Source organism: Lathyrus oleraceus, chromosome 4 (assembly GCF_024323335.1).
Source record: "Lathyrus oleraceus cultivar Zhongwan6 chromosome 4, CAAS_Psat_ZW6_1.0, whole genome shotgun sequence".
Lineage (NCBI taxonomy): Eukaryota > Viridiplantae > Streptophyta > Magnoliopsida > Fabales > Fabaceae > Lathyrus > Lathyrus oleraceus.
The window spans coordinates 396,992,264-397,013,686 of NC_066582.1; positions in this window are offsets into that span (position 1 = coordinate 396,992,264).

Genomic DNA, 21,423 nt, shown 5'->3' on the forward strand with positions numbered 1-21,423 from the left:
TATAGTAGTGTTTATTTTTTGCTTATAATAGTGTTTGTAAGAAATTAACTATATATATATTGTTTGTTTTTCTTTGTAGTGTCCTCAGCAAAACAATTCGGTCGATTGCGGATTTTTTGTATTGAGATTTATGAGAGATATCATTGCGTTGAATCGTATAGACATCCCAAAAATGGTATGGAATAATAACTTAGGGTTTATTTTAATATTATCGGATATTTCATCTAATTTGTTACTAAATCTTGAATATGTTTTATTCTCTTAATTGTAGTACTTTGACGAATACAAATCTTACTCAAGAGCTCATTTGGATGAAATGAAGGATGAATTGTGTCAATTCATTATTGATCAAAGAATCATATAGCTAGGTTGTATATTGTTGTACATATATGTATGGAATGTTGTTGTTGTATGTTGTTGTTGTATATATGTTGTATATTGTTGTTGTACTAGTTTTACTAAATCATGAATATGTTGTTGTATATTGTTGATCAAAGAATCATATATTAATGTTGTATATATGGAGGATTAATGTTGTATATAAATGGATTCATGTTGTATATATCAATGGATTAATGGTGTATAACATTGGATTAAAGGATGAAATCAATATGAATTTTACACTTTTGCAGCATGCGAACAGGTTCCCAATTAAATACCCACTGCTTTTCAAACAAATTTTTTTAAAATAACTAACACTTTAGAGGGCGCTTTCTGCAGGAAGCGCCCTCTAAACACTTTACATTGATAACTTTAGAGGGCGCTTTGTCCAGAAAGCGCCCTCTAAGGTGGCTTTACATTGACAACTTTAGAGGGCGCTTTATCCAGAAAGCGCCCTCTAAGGTGGCTCTCTAAGGTGGCTTTACATGACAACATTAGAGGGCGCTTTATCCAGAAAGCGCCCTCTAAAGTGGCCCTTTATGGACCACTTTAGACAGCGCTTTTTTATGAAAGCGCACTAGAATGTGGCCCTTAAAGGGCCACTTTAGACAGTGCTTTCTCCAGGAAAACAAAGCGCTGTCTTTACCTATGCCAGCGCCACTTTAGAGGGCGCTTAAAAGCGCTGTTATAGGCCAAAATAAGCGCCCTCTTTTCCCTTATTTGGCGTAGTGAAAGGAGAAATTTTTTCAAAATCACACAAAGGGTCTGTTTAACAAAATTCAACTTGTGTTTCTATTCATGATTAACTCCCTATTTATAGGCAAAACACAACTTGCTGAATTTACAATAATAACTTATAAAATTCTACAAATTCAGCTCACTATTATATAAGTAATAACTTCACGATGAAATGTCACACACTAAAAGAAGATGGAGAAAGTGGATATTCACTACCTTGATGAATAATAACAATTTATACCCACTTTGATTAATGTATCCCCACTTTTTTCTTTCCCCTCCTTCAAAGCTTTATATTTTCTTTTCTTCAGCTTATTGTTTGAACAAAAAGGGTAATGCACGAATTTTAAAGTCTTGTGAGCTTTAAAATGGTTTCAAAAACACAAAAAAAAAGAAATTAAGTGTATTGAACCAAAATTGAACAAGTTGTATCCTTACGCATTTTATTATAGCATGATTAATTAACATATTAAAATTGAGCAACAAGCCCACAAGTCATGTCATCTTCATGAGTTTGGATCAAAATGACATGTCTTGACCCATTTTTCTCTCAATTTGTCTAGTTAATCCATTGGCTTGGTCATGAGTTGTGTTAGGATGCCATTAACTCTCCTAACATATTCTCTTGTCATATGACCTCCTAAGTTTTGGATTGCTTAACTTAAGTATTGGTAGTTCATGTCCTTATCATTCCATCCCTATTAAAGAAAATTATACTTCAAACTGAGCTCATCATCACATACATCCAATGGAGATAATTCAGAAATATTCAAAGTGACACTTACACCGTACTCACTAAGGAGTTATATCTTATAGGCATTATCATTTATCTTTGAATACTTGAAATGGACCATCTCCCCTTGGTTGTAACTTGGACTTTCTTTTTAAGGGAAACATTTCCTTCCTCATATGAACTCAAACCTAACCTTTGAATTTAAACACCACTTTCTTTCTTCCCTTATTTGCATACTTAGCATAGCTTTCATTTTTCTTCTCAATTTGTATGCTAACTTTCGCATGTAATTTCTATACAAAGTCAGCCTTAAATTTTTCATCCTTATGTTTTAGAAGAGAAGTGGTAGGCAATGACAATAAATCAAGAGGTGTTAATGGATTAAAATTAAACATACACAATTTCAAAAGGTATGCAGTATTATGAACAACCCTATTATAAGCAAACTCAACATGAGCCCTCCATTCTTCCCACTTTGTTAAATTCTTTTTAAGGAGGCTTGTAAGAAGAGTATAGAAAGTTCTATTAACAACCTTTGTTTGTCCTTCCGTTTGACAATGATAAGTGATGGAAAAAATTAATTTAGTATCAAGTTTACTCCCAGAAATTCCTCCAAAAATGACTTAGGAACTTATTGTCGCTATTCGAAACAATGCTCCTTGTCAGTCTATGAAGGCGTACCACTTCTTTTAATAATAGATCAACAATGTGACAAACATCATCTATGAAAATGTGTCAACAACAACAAAAATATAATCTTTTCCATTCTTTGATCTAAGAAGCTCTAAAACATATCCATAGAAATGTCAATCTAAGGAAATTCAGGGGTAGGCAAAGGATTATAAATTTCATGAGGCATCATATTAGGAGCCCATTTGTTTTGGTTTTTTTTAAAAATGATTTTTGTAGTGTTATATATTTTAGTATAAAAAAAATTTACAATACATTTTTCAAAAAACTTTTGCACATCAATTTTCATGTGAGGCCGATAATTTTTTGCAACAAATCTAAAATTAAAAAAAGCCCCCACATGTCCCATTAGTCCACCCTCATATGCTTCCCTCACAATTAATTCTCTAACGGACCCTTCGAACATGCATAATTTATTTTTCATGTTACTTGATGTTTCCTCAAATAATTTGAGTGGTATTGTTCCTCCGAGTTTTGGGAATCTCTCAAATTTGAAGACGTTCGGTATTGGAGAAAATTATCTTTCTGAAATTGTGACACATCAAAATTTTGTCAAACTCTTGAATTTAAAACGTTTGTTTTTGAGTTCACTCTTCTTCATCTTTGATTTCGATCCCCACTAGATTCCTCCTTTCATACTTGAATACCTCTTCTTGGAGTATGCAGATCTTAAATCTGTTCCATGGTTGTACACACAAACATCTCTTAATTATCTAGAAATTAACTATTCCTTGTTTAAAAATTTATCCCAAGAAATGCTTAGGAGTTTGGCAAATCGATGCATGTTTCTGTGATAAGAGAAGACAAATCAATTGCAACTTCTTCGTATTTTCATTGAGTACAATTTTGGTCTTTATACATATTTAGAAACTTTTGATATTCTAGGGAACACAATTGTAAATACTATTAATTTTCCCACTGTCTATTGACCTTCCAATTCTCTCCACTAACTTATTATTAAAAACCCATTAACTGTAACATTTAAAGTTTATTCAACAAAACTCCTCTGTAAACTTAAATGTTTCTTCTATTCATCATCCCTATCAATTTCTTGCCTCTGTCGAAGATTTCTTTTGATAATGGTTTTGTGAAAATGTCTGTTGCTTGGTCCTTACTTGCTACATGCTTCAATTCGACATTTCCTTCCTTCACGTGTTCTCGAATGAAGTGGAAGCGAACGTCGATGTGTTTGCTCCTTTCATGGTTAACTGGATTCTTTGCTAACTCAATTGGTGACCTGTTGTCAACTTGTATTATTGTAGCATCTTTCTGTTCTAGCTCAATTTTGCTCATCAATCTTCTGAGCCATATTGCATGACAAACACACCAGGATGCTGCTACATATTCTGCTTCACATGTCGAAAGTGTCACTATTGGCTGCTTTTTAGAAAGCCAAGTGAATGCAGTATTTCCCATGAAAAACACATATCCAGAAGTGCTTTTTCGATCATCTATGTCTCCGCACCAATCACTGTCAGAGTAACCAACCAACTTGTATTTCTCTGACTTTGAGTAAAACATCCCAAGTGACACTGTTCCTTGGATGTACCTCAGAATTCGCTTCAATGCCTTCCAATGTGTATAAACTGGCTCCTCCAAGAATCGACTTACAATGCCTACACTTAATGAGATATCTGGTCTTGTACATGTGAGATAGCGAAGACTTCCTACCAAACTTCGATATTTTCCTGCTTCGACACGTTCTCCTCCATCAAATTTCGACAATTTTGTTCCTGGTTCCATTGGCGTCGAAGCCGGATTGCAGCTTTCCATCTTATATTTTTTCAAGATTTCTTTTGCATATTTTTCTTGTGAGATGAAGATTCCTGTTTCTTCTTGTCGAACTTCTAGACCAAGAAAGAATCTCATCAGGCCTAAATCTGTCATCTCGAATTCACGTGTCATTGTGCTTTTGAATTCTTCTATCATCTGATCATTACTGCCCAGAAAAATAAGATCATCAACATAGAGAGCAACAAGTAATACATTCATTCCTTTTTTCTTCACATAGAGGGCATGTTCGTACGGACATTGCTCGAACCCGTTCTCCTTGAAATATGTGTCGATACGTGTGTTCCATGCCCGCGGTGCTTGCTTCAGCCCATATAGCGCTTTCTTCAATTTCAGTACCTTCTTCTCCTCTCCAGCTTTCATGTACCCGAGTGGTTGTTCGACATAGACTTCTTCTTCTAGTACACCATTCAGAAAAGCTGTTTTGATATCCATTTGAAATATTGGCCATTTGAATTGAGCAGCTTGAGATATGAGTAGTCGAATTGTCTCCATTCTTGCAACAGGTGCAAGTACTTCGTCATAATCAATTCCTGCTTTCTGTTTGTATCCCTTCGCAACAAGTCTCGCTTTGTATCGTTCTATTTCTCCTTGAGCGTTCATCTTTTTCTTAAATACCCACTTTACACCAATGGGTTGACTACCTTTTGGCAATTCAACTAGCTCCCAAGTGTTGTTGTGGATAATCGCCCTCATCTCTTCGTCCATGGCACTTTTCCACTTCTTGTCTCGTACTGCTTCTTCAAAACTGATGTTTTCAGCATCTGCCAAGAGACATACAAGGTGCACTTCACTTGTCGAGTCATACAGATCTTGCAAACTTCGCATTCTGGGTTGTGTAGGTTCATCTTCATCGTCAGAATCTTCAAGTTTTGTCGAATTGTTTGATGGTACAACGACAGATGATTCTTCAACTTCGACAACAGCTTCTGTCGAACTGTTCCAGTCCCACTTACTTGCTTCGTTTATTCAAACGTCTCTACTCACTATCACCTTCTTTCTTATGGGATCAAATAGCTTGTACCCTTTTGTTTTCTCATCATACCCAATGAGTATGTATTTCTGACTTTTGTCTTCAAGTTTCGTTCTTCGTTGATCTGGTACGTGTCATTAAGCAACACTTCCAAATACTTTGAGATGAGAAACTGTTGGCTTCTGTCCGCTCCACGCTTCTTGTGGTGTTTGATCTTCTAACTTCGAATGTGGACATCGATTTTGAACATAAATGGCACATTGTACAGCTTCTGCCCAGAATTCCTTTGGCATGTTCTTGCTTTTAAGCATTGAACGAACCATGTCAAGGACTGTTCGATTCTTCCTTTCAGCCACCCCATTTTGTTGAGGTGAGTATGCTGCAGTTAGAAATCTCCTTATACCCTGCTCTTCACAATACTTCATAAAAGCTGTCGAAGTATACTCACCACCTCTATCAGATCGAATTGCTTTAATGTGTCTGTCAGTCTCCTTCTCCACCATTACTTTGAACCTTTTGAACACCTCGAATGCTTCAGACTTTTCTTTCAAGAAATAAACCCATGTCTTCCGTGAGTAATCGTCGATGAAGGAAATAAAGTATCTTTTGCTACTGAAAGATTCTGGCGTGATTGGCCCACATATGTCGGTGTGAATCAAGCCAAGGATATGCTTAACTTGATATTCTGCCTTCTTTTGAAATGAAGTTCTTGTTTGTTTGCTAAGGACACATTCTTCACAAAACTTTCCTTCATAATCCATATCTGGTAGTCCATGCACCATGTTCTTTTTCGCCAACCTTCTTAAACCAGCATGATGTAGATGACCAAAGCGTAGATGCCATAGTGACGCTTTGTCTTCGACACTTACTTGTAAACATTTTTCTCGAACGTTTATCAGATCCAGTTTGTACATTCGATTTCTCTCCATTTCGACACGAGCAATCAGATGTCCCAGCTTGTCCTTCAAATACAGTATCCGTTCTTTCATCAGTATCGAATAACCTTTTTCTGTAAGTTGTCCCAAACTCAAGATGTTGGTCTTAAGATTTGGTACATAGTAAACATCTTGAATTGATCCAATCAGCCCATCCTTCTGCAGGTAACGGATCGTTCCCTTGCCTTCGACCTTCACTTTCGATGCATCTCCGAAAGACACATTGCCATCTTCAATCTTTCTCATTTCTTTGAACAAGTGTTTGTGACCACACATATGGTTACTTGCTCCTGAGTCAAGATACCAAACATTGTCATTTGTGTTGATCTCATTTTGAGCCATCAAGAGAAAACCTTCATTTGCTTCAGCTTCCAGAGTTAGATTGGTTGTTTCTTCTACCTTCTTTTCGATTCGACAATCTTTTGCAAGATGTCCCACTTTATCACAGTTATAGCATTTGAATGAGTTACAATCCTTCGCATAATGACCATACTTCCCACACTTGTAGCATTCAAAGTTGGAATGGTTCGACCTACCACCTCTTTGACCACGTCCTCTGCCACGCCAATTTTGCTGTATCGACTGTCCTCTGTCGAAGTTGCTGCCTCTACCACTTCGACCACTGTCACGTCCTCCACGACCACGTCCTCTTCCTCGAAAGTTTTGAGAAAAGAGTACCTTTTCGTCTTTGATTTGCTCCTTGGTTTGATTTGCATCCTCTACTCCTTCTTCCTTCTTTTTCATCTTACGTTGTTCGTGTGCTTCGAGGGAACCAGCGAGCTCTTCGACTGCGAGCGTCGAAAGGTCCTTCGACTCTTCTATTGCACACACTATATTCTCAAATTTATCTGTTAAAGATCTCAAGATCTTTTCGACAACTCGTGCATCAGTGACTGTTTCGCCATTTCTGGTAAGTTGGTTCACCACCTTTTGTACACGCGTGATGTAGTCAGATACATTTTCTGACTCCTTCATCTGCATCCTCTCCAATTCGCCACGAAGTGTTTGGAGTCGAACTTGCTTTACTCGATCTGCTCCTTTGAATACTTTCTCTAGCGTGTCCCACGCCTCTTTCGACGTAGTCGAACCGGCAATCTTTTCGAAGCCTGATTCATCAACGACCCTAAACAGCATGTAAAGTGCTGTTTTATCCTTCGATCGCGTCTCTTTCAACGCCTTGTTTTGAGCTGCCGTATATCCCTCAGTATCTGTTGGTTCTTCAAACCCATCTTTGGTCACCTCCCACGCGTCTAGAGATCCGAGAAGAGCTTTCATCTGGATACTCCAGTTTTCGTAATTCAACTTCGTTAGCCGTGGCAACGGCATTTGATTCATCATATTTGCCATTAGCTCTGATGCCAATTTGTGATAAGAGAAGACAAATCAATTGCAACTTCTTCATATTTTCATTGAGTACAATTTTGATCTTTATACATATTTAGAAACTTTTGATATTCTAGGGAACACAATTGTAAATACTATTAATTTTCCCACTGTCTATTGACCTTTCAATTCTCTCCACTAACTTATTATTAAAAACCCATTAACTGTAACATTTAAAGTTTATTCAACAGTTTCTCTCTTTAGGCGGCAACGACATGCCTTGGGACATGTCAAATGTGTTGTTGAACTCTGAAATTGTATGGTTGGTTGAAAATGGTTTGAAAGGTGGCCTTCCTCGAGTAACATCAAACGTGCGTGTTCTTCAAATAGAAAACAACAATTTGTCGGGATCTATTTCCCCTATTTTATGCCATAACATGAACTATGTGGAATTCCACTCGGTGAAAAATGCAACCATGATGGAGCCTCTGGTGATGGTGAGACAAACTGGATGGAAAAGGATGAGGAAGAATCAGACGTAATGCAATGGTTCTATATGGGCATGGGAGTTGGATTTGCAACATGCTTTTGGATAGTATTTGGTACCCTTTTGTTCAAACGGACATGGAGACATGCTTACTTCAATTTTCTCTATGATGTCAAAGATTGGTTTATATCAAGATGGTTCTGAAATTCACTCTTTCAATTGAAAACTTATCAATGTGGTAAATATTCTATATACTTATTTTTTTTTTATTGCCCTTTGAATTACACATATAACTAAAGTTAGTGGTAGTTCACAATAAATTAAAAAAAAATACTAATTTGAGAAGAACTTTTCCTTTTTAAAAAATTACATAATAAAGTTGGCATCAAAAATAAAACCATTGCACCTTCAAGATATATTTCTTTCTTACCTTTTTTTTCTTCCGGTGTTTAGCACATTTTTTACAATCATTTTTGAATTAATTCATATTTTTTAGTGAGTGTAAGTCATATATGTATGATATCTTTAGTCATTTGATTCATGTATTTTGGGGCTATTATAGACACGCCTTTCTTGTCTACATGGAGTGTCTTTCAATTGTGTGTAATAAACTTTAGTTGCCTTTTGATTGTTTACAAAATTTCATGTAATTTAAGACTAGTGTGAATTTGTACAATTTCATGTTTGTGCTGGTTTTTACTTTTTTTTTTTTTAATTTTCAAAAGTTAAATTTTGTTTTACCTTTGAATTACAAATTTTCTACTTGAATTAAGAGTGTGTTTGTTCTAGCTTTAAAAAATAGTTTTTTTTTTTAATTTTAAAAATGATTTTGATAAAAATGTTTTTTAAAATAATAAAAAAAATTAAATTCGTTTTTTAAAAATTTAAAGATTAATTTTGATATTTTATATTTGTTAGTTGGGATTTTCGATAGGGTCAAATCTCAACATAATTAGAAGACTTAGAAAAGTTAGAAGTCTAAAAGGGCATTTCGACACAAGTTTGGTAGTTGAGGAAGTTGAAGTCTTAGGTGTAGGATAAAGATTAGGACTTAGTATTTTTTCTAAAAAGAGATTTCGTCCAACATTTCAACGACATCTTGGTTCAAGATTTTGACGTCAGCAAGACACGTCGACGAGCAGTGTTTAGCGCGAAGAAATATTTTCAAAACAAGTAACTATTTTTTAGCCTTATCCAAAAGGACACGTGGAAGACATTTCAGAGTCGAAACGCATGCAAGAATTACGTGTCAAGTGCTGAAAAATAGAACATTACAAGCAGTTATTCTACATTTAGTATAAATAGAAGTTCTAGTGTTAGGATTTAGAGTGTTGTGTTGAATTCATTACAAAACTCACAAACTCAAAGTACCCAGCGAAGTGAGAAACGAGTTTACTTTAGCAAAATGTATGATTCTAAACACCATTTCAATTAAAAGCAAAGTATTTTACTTCAATTTATTTCCTTTTAGTCTTGCTTTCATTCCTATGTTAATTTCTTGTCACTTTACATTATCCTTTTACAAAATTCTTACCCTTTTATCATTGTCGAAAATCTTTACATTTCCAAACAATCTACCTTTTTGCACTACTTTACTCAAAGATTTTGACCACGTCGAAATCATTTACTTTTCTACATAAAAACTCAAAATATTTAGCATTTTGTCATAGGATTATCTGATATATCCTGCAAGTAACTTTTAATAAGAGACTAACGCTTGTTTACTAAATTTTACAGTAAACAAATTGGCACGACTAGTGGGAGTTATGCTAAACATTTTGTCTATTATAAGTATTATAGTTTTCTATTATAAAGTGTTATGTACGCATCATATAATCCTCATAATGCCTCAGCTTCGATCATAAACAATATGGTTCGACCAGGAGGGATAAGTTATCTCCCTCAAGTCACGACATCATTAAATACGACATATATGATGGCTATGAGGCAGCAGATAGATGAAAGTAATCTTAAAATGGTTGATACGTTGACCTAATAAATGAGTACAATATTCTAATTTGATTACAAATATTAATCAAAAGTATGAGCCATTGGCTAATCAAATGGGTCAAATAGTCGACTTTTTTGGCACGCCTCAAGTTCAAGCACAACCAAGCCCTAAAATATCATATGTTAGGCAAGTAGAAACGCATTAAGATGGGATAACTCAGGTAAACGTAGGCCAACATTCAGGTTTTCAACTACCAGAACCTACTCCAAATAGGGAGGACGAAGAATACATAGGTCAACATGATCCTAGGTCTATAATGGTCTAAAGAAATCATAATGTTGACCAAGTGCTTCAAATTGTCAAATAAAACAACTTTAGGGGGCATAAAAACATAGCTAATGTGGTCGAATAAATTTTGTCCCAAAACAGCCATAATGTGGGTCTCCATACACCAAGTTTCATATCCCGTTTGTCAGAATACGTTCCACAAACAGAACTTCCTAGGGGATGGAAAGTTCCCATGTTCACTAAGTTCATTGGTGACACCAGTGAGTCTTCGGTCGAACATGTCTCTAGGTATCAAACGGAGGTTGGCAACATAGCGAACAAGGAGAATTTAAAAATGAAGTATTTTCCTAATTCTCTAACGAAAACGCTTACACTTGGCTTGCAACACTCCATACAAAATTGGAGTCAATTGGAGTCAATTGGAGAGGTTGTTCCATGAAAAATTCTACATGGGTCAGTAAAAAATAATCCTTAAGGAATTGGCTATTGTTAGGCAAAAAGTCCCTTAATCAATTGATGATTATTTGAACAGGTTCAAACTTGTTAACGCAAGGTGCTTTACACAAGTCCCTGAACATGAGTTAGTCGAAATGGCTATAGGAGACCTGGATTATTCCTTTAGGAAGAAATTAGACACTCAATACCTTAGGAACATGACACAGTTGGCATATAGGGTTCGTCGGGTCAAACACTTGAAATCCGAAAAAGCCAGAACAAATAAGTACCATAAGAAAGAAAAGGTCGCATATGTAAACACAAATGAATATCTCTCAGACTTAGGCGACGAGTATGTCAAAGAAAGTGTGTTCAACGTGGCAGAACTTAAGCCAGGACCTCCGTATATGTGCAAGTTGCTGAAATCGTCGAACGGAAAGAATCCTATCGAACCCAGCAAAAATGATAAATTTGTTACAAAAACATACACTTTTGACCTGCCTCCCATCATGTCCATTCATCCCTTAGTCCTCAAAATTAAAGTCAAGCAAGACCATAATTTGGTAACCCCAACTTATCCCTAAGAAAATATTCATTAATGAAATGAGGAATCGAATCCTACCACTAAATGTCCAAGATTGCAAGGCCCTGAAGAGCTAGTCTATATACACATATGTTTCTTTCTCTATAAATATGAAAGAACATTGTAATTATCCTAGGATTATAACAATTATCTCATCCCTCTTACATTTCAATAAATGAATTTCATGGCTGATATTTACTACTGCCACCATACGACCCGATGTTATAAGTGATAATGTACTTTGTATTGGCTTTTTGTTTATTATTCAGTTGAACTAGTCCGTGCATATTCATTTGAACTTTATGTTGTTGAAGGCAGGACTTATTTATTGATGTAGTTCCCTCCAAAAATAGTTAATCATGTGTGCCTCCTATTTTCTTCTTTCTAGGTGTAAGTGGAAGTTGTTGGTTAGTGACCTGAGCAGTCCCAAAATGGTTTGAGAACCTTTTCATCCTATCTTCTTGTTTTGTTTCTGTTGCAAATTTTGTGTTTTGTCAAATTCCCTAGGTTGGTCCTGAGTGTTCGTTGCATTTTTATCCTACAAACTGTTAGATGTTTGACTAATTAATTTGGACGCCCTTCTAAATGTATAGCACTAGCAGCCTGTGATTCTAACATATCTTGATACACTATAACTTAGTTGTCATCCGTTTGTGTTTGAATATGCTGCATGTGAGGACATAATTTCATTTGTTTTGTAGAAATAAAATGTCAATGCAATATAAATCATTGGTTTCTATGATGAAGAGAAGATTACGTAGAATTCACTAAATATGTATTCACTTATTATAGTACATGAGGCTGTTATAAGTAGAGAACTCATATAGTTTTTTAATCATTCAAGAGTTAGAATTAATTGTGTTTCTTCTCATTCTTATACTCTTATCTCATATTTAGTTGTGCTATTAGTATTTCATGTTATTCTGGTACTCAATAGTGGTATCAAAGCAATTTGGTGTTTGTCCATATTCCGCTACGAATATTGTTCATGTTTACTATTCATACGTGTTATCGTATGCTTTTACAATGATTGTTAACGTATACCATATTTGTTCTGGTGCACGGTAAAATATATATAATATTGTCTACGTATACTTTGTTATTCACAGTGAAATTGTGTAAGCAGGTTCAATTGAAATTACCATGACAACAAAATTTGAGATTGAGAAGTTCAATGAGAGTAATTTCTCCCTATGGAAACTAAAGATAAAGGCAGTCATGAGGGAGGATAATTTCTTAGCATGCATTGAAGATAGAACTAAAGGAATATCTGACGAGAAGTGGAATGAGATGGATAACAATGTTGTTGCTAATTTTCACTTAGCATTGGCGAATTCAGTTTTATCTAGCGTTGCCGAAAAGAAAACTATAAAGGAGATTTAGGATATTCTCATCAAATTGTACGATTTCAAGTCACTTCACAATCGAGTTTTCTTAAAAGAGAAGATTCCACACTCTTCGAGTGAGTGAATCCACATCCGTGACAAATCACATCAACACTATAAATGCGAATTTTGCTTAACTTACATCGACAAATTTTAACATAGTAGAAAATGAACATGAAGAACTTCTACTTCAGAGCTTACCAGATTCATATGATCCATTTGTCGTCAACTTAACAAATAATAATGTTACAGACCGTCTATACTTTGATGATGTTGTCGGAGCCATTCTTGAGGAAGAGTCCATACGTATAAATAAGGAAGACTGTCAAGAAAGCTTAAAACAAGTAGAAGCTTTGACAATGACAAGAAGCAAATCAATGGATCGTGGCCCTAGTGGAAGCCAAAATCATGGTAGATCAAAGTCTCAAAGTAAGATAAACCTGAAATGCTACAATTGTGGCGAGAAAGGGAACTTGAAAAGAGATTGTTGGTTTAAGAAGAATGATGATAAGTCTTTTGAGGCAAGTTCATCTCAAGGATGTGTTGCCAATATCTCTGATGATGGAGAGATTCTATATAGCGGAGCAGCAACTGGTTTCAAAGGCAGTAAACAACTCACTGTTGTTTGGATAATTAATTCAAGAGCAACATGGCACGTGACTCCTCGACGATATTGGATTTACACTTATCAACCTATCTTAGAAGGATCAGTGTTCATGGGAAATGACTATGCCTTAGAAATTGCTGGTGTAGGTACTGTCAAAATAAAAATGTATGATGGTACAGTTTGCACAACTCAAGAGGTACCACATGTGAAAGGGTTAAAGAATAATTTATTGTCTATTGGATAATTAGATGACCTCAGGTGAAATACCCATATTGAAGGTGGGATCTTGAAGGTGGTGAGAGGTGTTATAGTAGTGATAAAGGAAGATAAGTTATCTGCAAAACTATACATTCTTATGGGAGAGACGTTGCAAGAGGGTGATGTGTCAATTGCATCAACTAGTCAATAAAACTCAATGACAATGTGGCATCGCAGATTGGGCCATATGTCAGAACGAGGCTTAAAAGTTCTTGTGGAACATGATCTCTTACCCGGGCTCAAATTGGTAAGTTTACCTTTCTGTGAGCACTGTGTGATAAGAAAACAACATAGGTTGAAGTTTGATAGATCAACTACTAAGAGAAAAACATATATGACTTGATTCATTATGATGTGTGGGAGTCACCGCAAATATCCCTGGGATGAACAAAATATTTTGTATCATTCATTGATGATTACTCCAGAAGATTGTGGGTATACCCAATCAAGAAGAAGTCAGATGTGTTTTCAATATTTAAGCATTTCAAAGCACTAGTTAAGCTTGAAACTTGAAAGAAAATTAAGTGCTTGAGGATAAACAATGGAGGAGAATATACAAATGGTTAGTTTTTGTAATTCTTCAAGGAAAAGTGTATAATGAGACAATTTGCAGTTGCTCATACACCTCATCATAATGGTGTAGCAAAGCGGATGAATAGAACTCTTATAGAAAGGACTAGAGCTATGTTACGGACTGCAAGATTAGCCAAGTCGTTCTGGGAAGATGTCGTGAAAATTTTCTGTTACGTGATAAATAGACCGCCATCAAGTGCAATTTGTTTAAAGACTCTGATGGATATGTGGAAAGGAAAGCCATATGGGTATTCTACTCTCCATGTGGTTGGATGTCATATGTACGTGATGTACAACTCCCAAGAAAGAACTAAGCTGGATCCAAAATCCAGAAAATGCATATTCTTGGGCTATGTTGATGGTGTCAAGGGGTATCGCTTGTGGGATCCCATTATCCGCAAGGTTATTGTCAGCATGGATGTAATTTTTGCAGAGAATGAACTGCAAATGGAGCAGGAAAGTGACAACACTTCTAAAGATATCACTACTGTTCATATAGATGGAAAGTCCGTAGAAGATTATTCTTTTGAAGCAGAACCAGAGCACGAGGTACAAGAACTATAGGAACCCGACGATGTTGAAGTTCGACGATCAACAAATCAAAAAGGGAAACCAAATTCGTAGTCAGACATTGTTATGGCAATCCATGATGCATATTGTCTTCTAATAAAAGATGGAGAACCATCAACCTTTCAAGAGGCTGTGAGTTGCTCAAATGATTCTTTGTGGATGGCAGAAATGCAAGAAGAAATGGAATCCTTACATAAAAATAAGACATGGGATCTTGTTGTACTTCCAGAGGGTCGGAAAGCCATCAACAACAAATGGGTCTATAAGATTTAGCGTGGTGCTAATGATCAAGTGGAAAGATATCGTGCAAGACTGATAGTTAAAGGATATACTCAAAAGTAAGGAATTAATTTCAATGAAATATTTTCTAGGATGGTTAGACTTACCACTATCATAGTAGTGTTAGCTATGTGTGTTGCTTATGATTTACATCTTAAACAGTTGGATGTAAAGACTGATTTTCCTCATGGAGAACTTGAAGAAGAAATGTATATGCTCTAACCAAAAGGTTTTAAAGAAAAAGGAAAAGAAAACTTGGCTTCAGGTTGACCAAATCTCTATACGGTTTAAAGCAGGCACCGAGGTGTTGGTACAAGAGATTTGATTCCTTCATTATTAGCCTTGGATACAACAAGTTGAGCTCAGATCATTGTACATATTATAAGAGGTTTGAGGAAAATGTTTTCATCATTTTGTTGTTGTATGTGGATGACATGTTGGTGGTAGGCCCCAACAAAGATCACGTCTAAGAATTGAAGGCACAACTGGCTAGGGAGTTCGATATGAAGGACTTGGGGCCAGTAAACAAGATTTTTGGGATTCAAATTCACCGAGATAGAAAAGATAGGAAGATTTGGCTTTCTCAAAGAAATTATCTACGGAAATTTTTACGGCGCTTCAACATGCAAGACTATAAGCCAATATCTACCCCATTTCTTATCAATTATAAATTATCCTCAAGTATGAATCCTAACAATGGAGCGGAGAGGATGGAAATGTCTCGAGTACCCTATGCATCAGTGGTGGGAAGCCTTATGTATGCCATGATATGTACAAGGCCAGACATTGCACAATCAGTGGGAGCGGTCAGTCGATTTATGGAGGATCTTGGTAAAGAGCATTGGGATGTTGTTAAGAAAATCCTGAGATATATAAAAGGAACCCCATATGTCGCATTATGTTTTGGAGGATTGGAGTTTGGTGTCAGAGGATATGTTGATTCAAATTATGCAGGTGATCTTGACAAAAGGTAACTTACTACTGGCTATGTATTTATAATTGTATGAGGAGTTGTAAGCTGATTATCCAAACTTCAGACTGTTGTAGATCTATCTACTACATAAGCTGAATATATGGAGCTCCCCAAGAATGCAAGTAATCTATATGGATTCAAAAATTAATCGAAGAGCTCTGACACAAACAACCAAAAATTATTGTGTATTGTGACAGTCAAAGTGCCTTGCACATTGCAAGAAATCCAGATTTTCATTTAAAGACAAAGCACATAGAAGTTCAATACAATTTCGTCTGTGAAGTAGTAAAGGAAGGGAATATGGGCATGCAAAAGATTCACACTAAAGACAACGTAGCTGATGTTATGACCAAGCCATCAATACTAACAAGTTTTGTTGGTGCAGGTCTTCTTACGGCCTATCTAAAATGTAGCAACATGGAATTAGCAAGGGAGAGAAATTTTGGAAGCAAACAAAATGACTTTAAGTGGGAGATTATAAGGACATAAAGTCATTTTTTGTAGAAAGAAAATGTCAATGCAATAGAAATCATTGGTTTCTATGATGAAGAGAAGATTACGTAGAATTCACTAAATATGTATTCACTTATTATAGTACATGAAACTTTTATAAATACAGAACTCATATTGTAGTTTTTTAATCATCCAAGAGTTAGAATTAATTGTTTTTCTTCTCATTCCTATACTATTCTCTCATATTTAGATGTGTTTTTATTATTTCATGTTATTCTGGTCCCAACACTGCATATGATAGATACTCTGGCCATCATCTTTCTATTGCAACCTTTTTCTTTAGGTCTTACACAATGGTTTTGAAGGTGTGAAAAACACAAGAGGGGGGGGGGGGGGGGGGGGTAGAATTGGGTTTTACAAACAAAAGCTTATTCCAAAACAAAAACACCACTAATAAGTTAAATAGTGAAGTGATAAAAACACAATGATTTTTATCCTGGCTCGCTTGAAACTCAAAGCTAATCTAGTCCACCCGCCCAAGGTGATTTGCCTTATACATAAGGAATTAATCCACTATAAGCAACAAATTACAATAAACACATAGAATACCCTTCTTTGTCTTCTGAAGGATCCAACTAAACCTTACTCTCCTCAAGGACTCACAAAGAACAACCTTCTCTATCTTCTCAAGGATAACCTCCTTAAGGAATCAAACAAATAGTTTAAATAAAAGTTTACGTGTTATAAGATGCTTCTTCAAAAGCATATTTACACAAAATGAATAATAGATGCTTAAAGAACATTGTATACAAAAGGCGATAGCTTTTCACAAAGAAAATTAGCATGTCAAAAAACTTGTGACCATTGGAGGGAAAAATGGGGAAAGTTCCTTGAGCGGTGGTCCACTGTTGGATGAGAAAGGAATGATACCATGTATTATCCTTTCGTCCACATATTCAGTGACAGGTGTGATGAATAGTGCAGTTCTTGCCCATGAAGTCAGGTAGTGGAAAGGTTGTTCGATTGGCACTATATACTATTTGATCACGTTTCCATTTGATCTTATCTTCAGACTCATTGGATTCTGATAAAAGATGTTTGAAGCATGAAGTGAATAAGTATAGAGCTGGATTTAGAAACTTCATAACCTTGGGTCAGAACCTTGACAACGTCAATAGTCTGGCTTGAGTTCTTCAGTGTCTTTAGAATCTTCAGAGTGGTCAGAATCTTCAGTCAGAACTTTGATAACTTCAATCGTCTGTCCTGAGATCTTCAGAATCTTCATCTACATAACACAACTGCAGAAGCTTGTCATTCTTTAGAAGCTTGCTGATCAGAGTCACGTCCAGAAGCAGAAATTGAGAGAACATTGCAACAACAATATAAAGTCTCCTTAGAAGCTTCTGATGGGTGAGATAACACAGACGTAGAAAGAACATTGAAGCAGAAATATTGACTTCTTTCATAACTTCTAATTGCAGCGCAAAAGCGAATTTGGAACACAAAGTTCAGAAACTGATGATGTTGCACATCATATGATCAGAATCAGAAATGTTTGTTAAAGCTACCAAATAACAAACCATTAGGGTACCAAATTTTTTCTCACACAAATACAATATTGTTATCATCAAAACTCAAGGTATAGATGCAGATTCAAATCTTGTTCTAACAATCTCCCTCTTTTTGATGATGACAAAACATGTATTTTGATGAACAACTTTGTATAGTGTAATCACAGAAGATTACATCTTACAAAAGCACAAAGCTCCCCCTGAGATGTATAGTCCTATAAAAATAAACTCGGAATGAAAGAACACTTTCCTGATTTACCTTTTGAAGTACCAAAATGAATAATTAGTCAGAATCTAGTTTAACTTCAAAAGTTGATTGATGTTGTCCAGAACAATGGTTGATAACATCATCCTTTTGATAGATCTTCAGAAGAGCTTTCTTCAAAAACTTATTTGAGAACCTTTCTTCAGATACTTCTTTGAAGACTTTTCTTCAGAAACTTCTTTGAGAATCATTCTGATTCTTGAGAGTTAACCCTGCAAAAACACTTAACAAACTTTTCTCGAAGTATTTGTTAACAAAAACATTTAAACAATGTTTGGGTTTTTAACTTAGGAATTTAGATATCAAAATAAACTCTTAAGTCTTCCCCTTTAGAATGTTATGTTTTCTCCCCCTTTGTCATTAATCAAAAAGATAAAAGTCAAAATAAATAAAGAGAAACAAAACAAATTCATTGATTAAAAACATGCCAAAAGGTAGTGCAAAGTACAGTTGATAAGAAACAAAAGAGAAATACGAAAAAGTTAAGGTAAATAAATTCTAGGGGTTCTAGGAAGAAGGTGGAGGAGGAGGAGGATGAAGTCTTAACAAAATCAACTGAAACATAAGATCTTGCTTATCCAGACGCTCATTGACCTTTTCATCATCAGCCATAATTTGCTCGATGGTTCTCAGAAGAGAAACTGAAATAGGCTCAGACGCAGAGACTACGATCTGGTTTGGAGCTTCTTCCATAGCAGAGTCTTCAGGTTCAAGAACAGATGGTTCTGGAGCAGCATATTCAATGTTTTGAGCAAGTTCTGTTGTCAGAGCTTCTTCTTCTTCTTCCATGGGTTTTTGGAGAGGCCTCTTTGACTTCTGGTGCAGGAAGGGATATTTGAGAATTCCCCATATTTCACAATTCCATTAAGGGCACGAACCCAGAACAAAACTTTCTTTCTACCAAGGTATACCCAATATCTTTCATTTTGGAGACCTCAGAATCCATCCATCTTCTATAGGCTTCCCATGCTGAATCACTTGCAATAGGATTTGCATAAGAATGAGTAACAGTCATTGCTGTCTCCAAACGCCTCTTAGATTCCGAGTCAAATTCCATTAGCACCTTAACAAGGTCAGGGGAGGATGATGTTTGGACTTTGGGATATTTAATGGCGAGATTGATTCTAGACTCGTCAAAGTCATGACCAAAGACAGAGGGATATGAGGATTGGATGATGGGGGATGATTTTGGTGAGGTGATTTCTGGTTCGAAATCAAACATTCCTTCAGTAGTGACTTCAGAAACATGTTCGTCAGAGGCACTTCTGGCAGGAGATGTTCAAGGTGGTGAAACATTTGAATTAATTGGTTGGGGAGAAGAAACATTTGATGGTGGTGAGATGGGTGCAGTTTGTAACTGTGGAGGAGATGATGGAGGTGGTATCAATGGTTGTTCTAAAATGGGAACATAAACCATAAGAGTTTTTGTGACATATGTTGCTAAAATTTGAGTGGATTATGGTTGTGGTATTTTGATAACAGGTGTTGAAATATGTGGAGTTATTTCTGGTGTTGGTAATGGAAGTGGTTCAGAAAAGATATATTGGGATGGAGGTGTAGGTGGTAAGATTCTAGATGGAATAGAAACAAAATCAGAAGTGTCAGTAGAAGGAAACTTACTAGAAGCTCTTGAGGGTTGAACAACCCCAGACGTATCCTTCAAAATCATAGCTTTCTGCGCTCACTTAGAGGCATCATATCTTCATTCTGAAAAATAGATACCTTTTTCTTCTTCTGAGCTTTGGAGGATCCTTCACCGCTGAATTCCTTGTTCCTTTTACCATGGACATTTGGGCAGGTTTCTAGGAGATTAAAGGATCCACCAATGGGTCAACTCCATCTTTGATACAACTTTCCAGATAAGTCATCAAAACCTGTGAAGGATCCACGTTGGTGAAGATGGGATAGTCATATATTGGATTTCTTGTACCACAAATATCATCCTTGGTCATAACGATTTCTAGTCTTCGAAATTTTGAGATGAAACCCATACTTTTCATATTCTTTCCCCATAACACTTTCCCAGCGTCCTTTACCAGCTCTTCTGTCAACCCACTGATCAGAAGGTCATCTACCATGCCACTCTCCACCAGAATGTCTGAGATTAACCTGTCATTTGGTATGAACTTGCTTCTGGCTTTCTTGGAGGATCCATCAGTTCTGGATTATCTGATAGAACCCCTGATGAATTTGAACATAAGTGATGGCAATCCCATCATAACTCCATTCTCCAAAAGGAACAACATAATCTTCTGATGTGTCTTGATGTAGTCAGAACTGTTGGTATTTGGCCTGTGATTGATACACCCCAGAATAATATTGAACCATATTCTTAAATTGTTGGTTAAATCCTTGGCACTGGGACCGTTTTCATCAACAAAGTTGGTTCCTTCTTTGAAGATGACTGGAGAGATATTAGCGTCCCTCTTAGCTGTGATGGTTTCACTGTGAACTATTTTACCTTTGCCATCATGACCAATAAGGTCCGTAATGGACTTCTCAGTGATGACAATTTTCCTATTCACTGTTGGTGTAAGCCCTAAAGGCCAATACTTTTGGTACTTGTATCGAATTATTTATTAATAATAAAAGGCTTTTTCTTTATTATGGTTGTTTAATAAAGTCCCTAGAATAGCTAGTACGTTTAATGTATCAAGTATGACTTAATCATGAGATCACATTAAACATAAGGACACTATTCTTAAAGTATCCGTAGTCGAGCTTTTTTGTGAAATGGGATAACATTAAAGCATTAAGGCTATTATGTTTGTAGACTGATGATCACATCTCATGGATCATGGATAAAGAGTTATCAAGTCTTAAACATAGGTATGAATATTAAGAGTAATATTTATACCGGATTGACCCGCTATGAGAATACTATATAGAAAGTTATGCAAGGTGTCATAAGTTATTCTCATGGTGATAATGGTGTATACCACTCTTCGACCTGAAACCACTATGGATCCTAGATGTAGAGTCGAGTGCTTTATTGATGATCCAACATTGTCCGTCACTGGATAACCATAAAGACAGTTGATGGGTACTCCACGAAGCATGCTGAGGGACATGAGTGACCTAGATGGAATTTGCCCATCCTGCATAACAGAATAAATGTCTATGGGCCCAATATTGAACTGGACAAGGATGACACGGTCTATACTTTGTGTTCAATATAGAC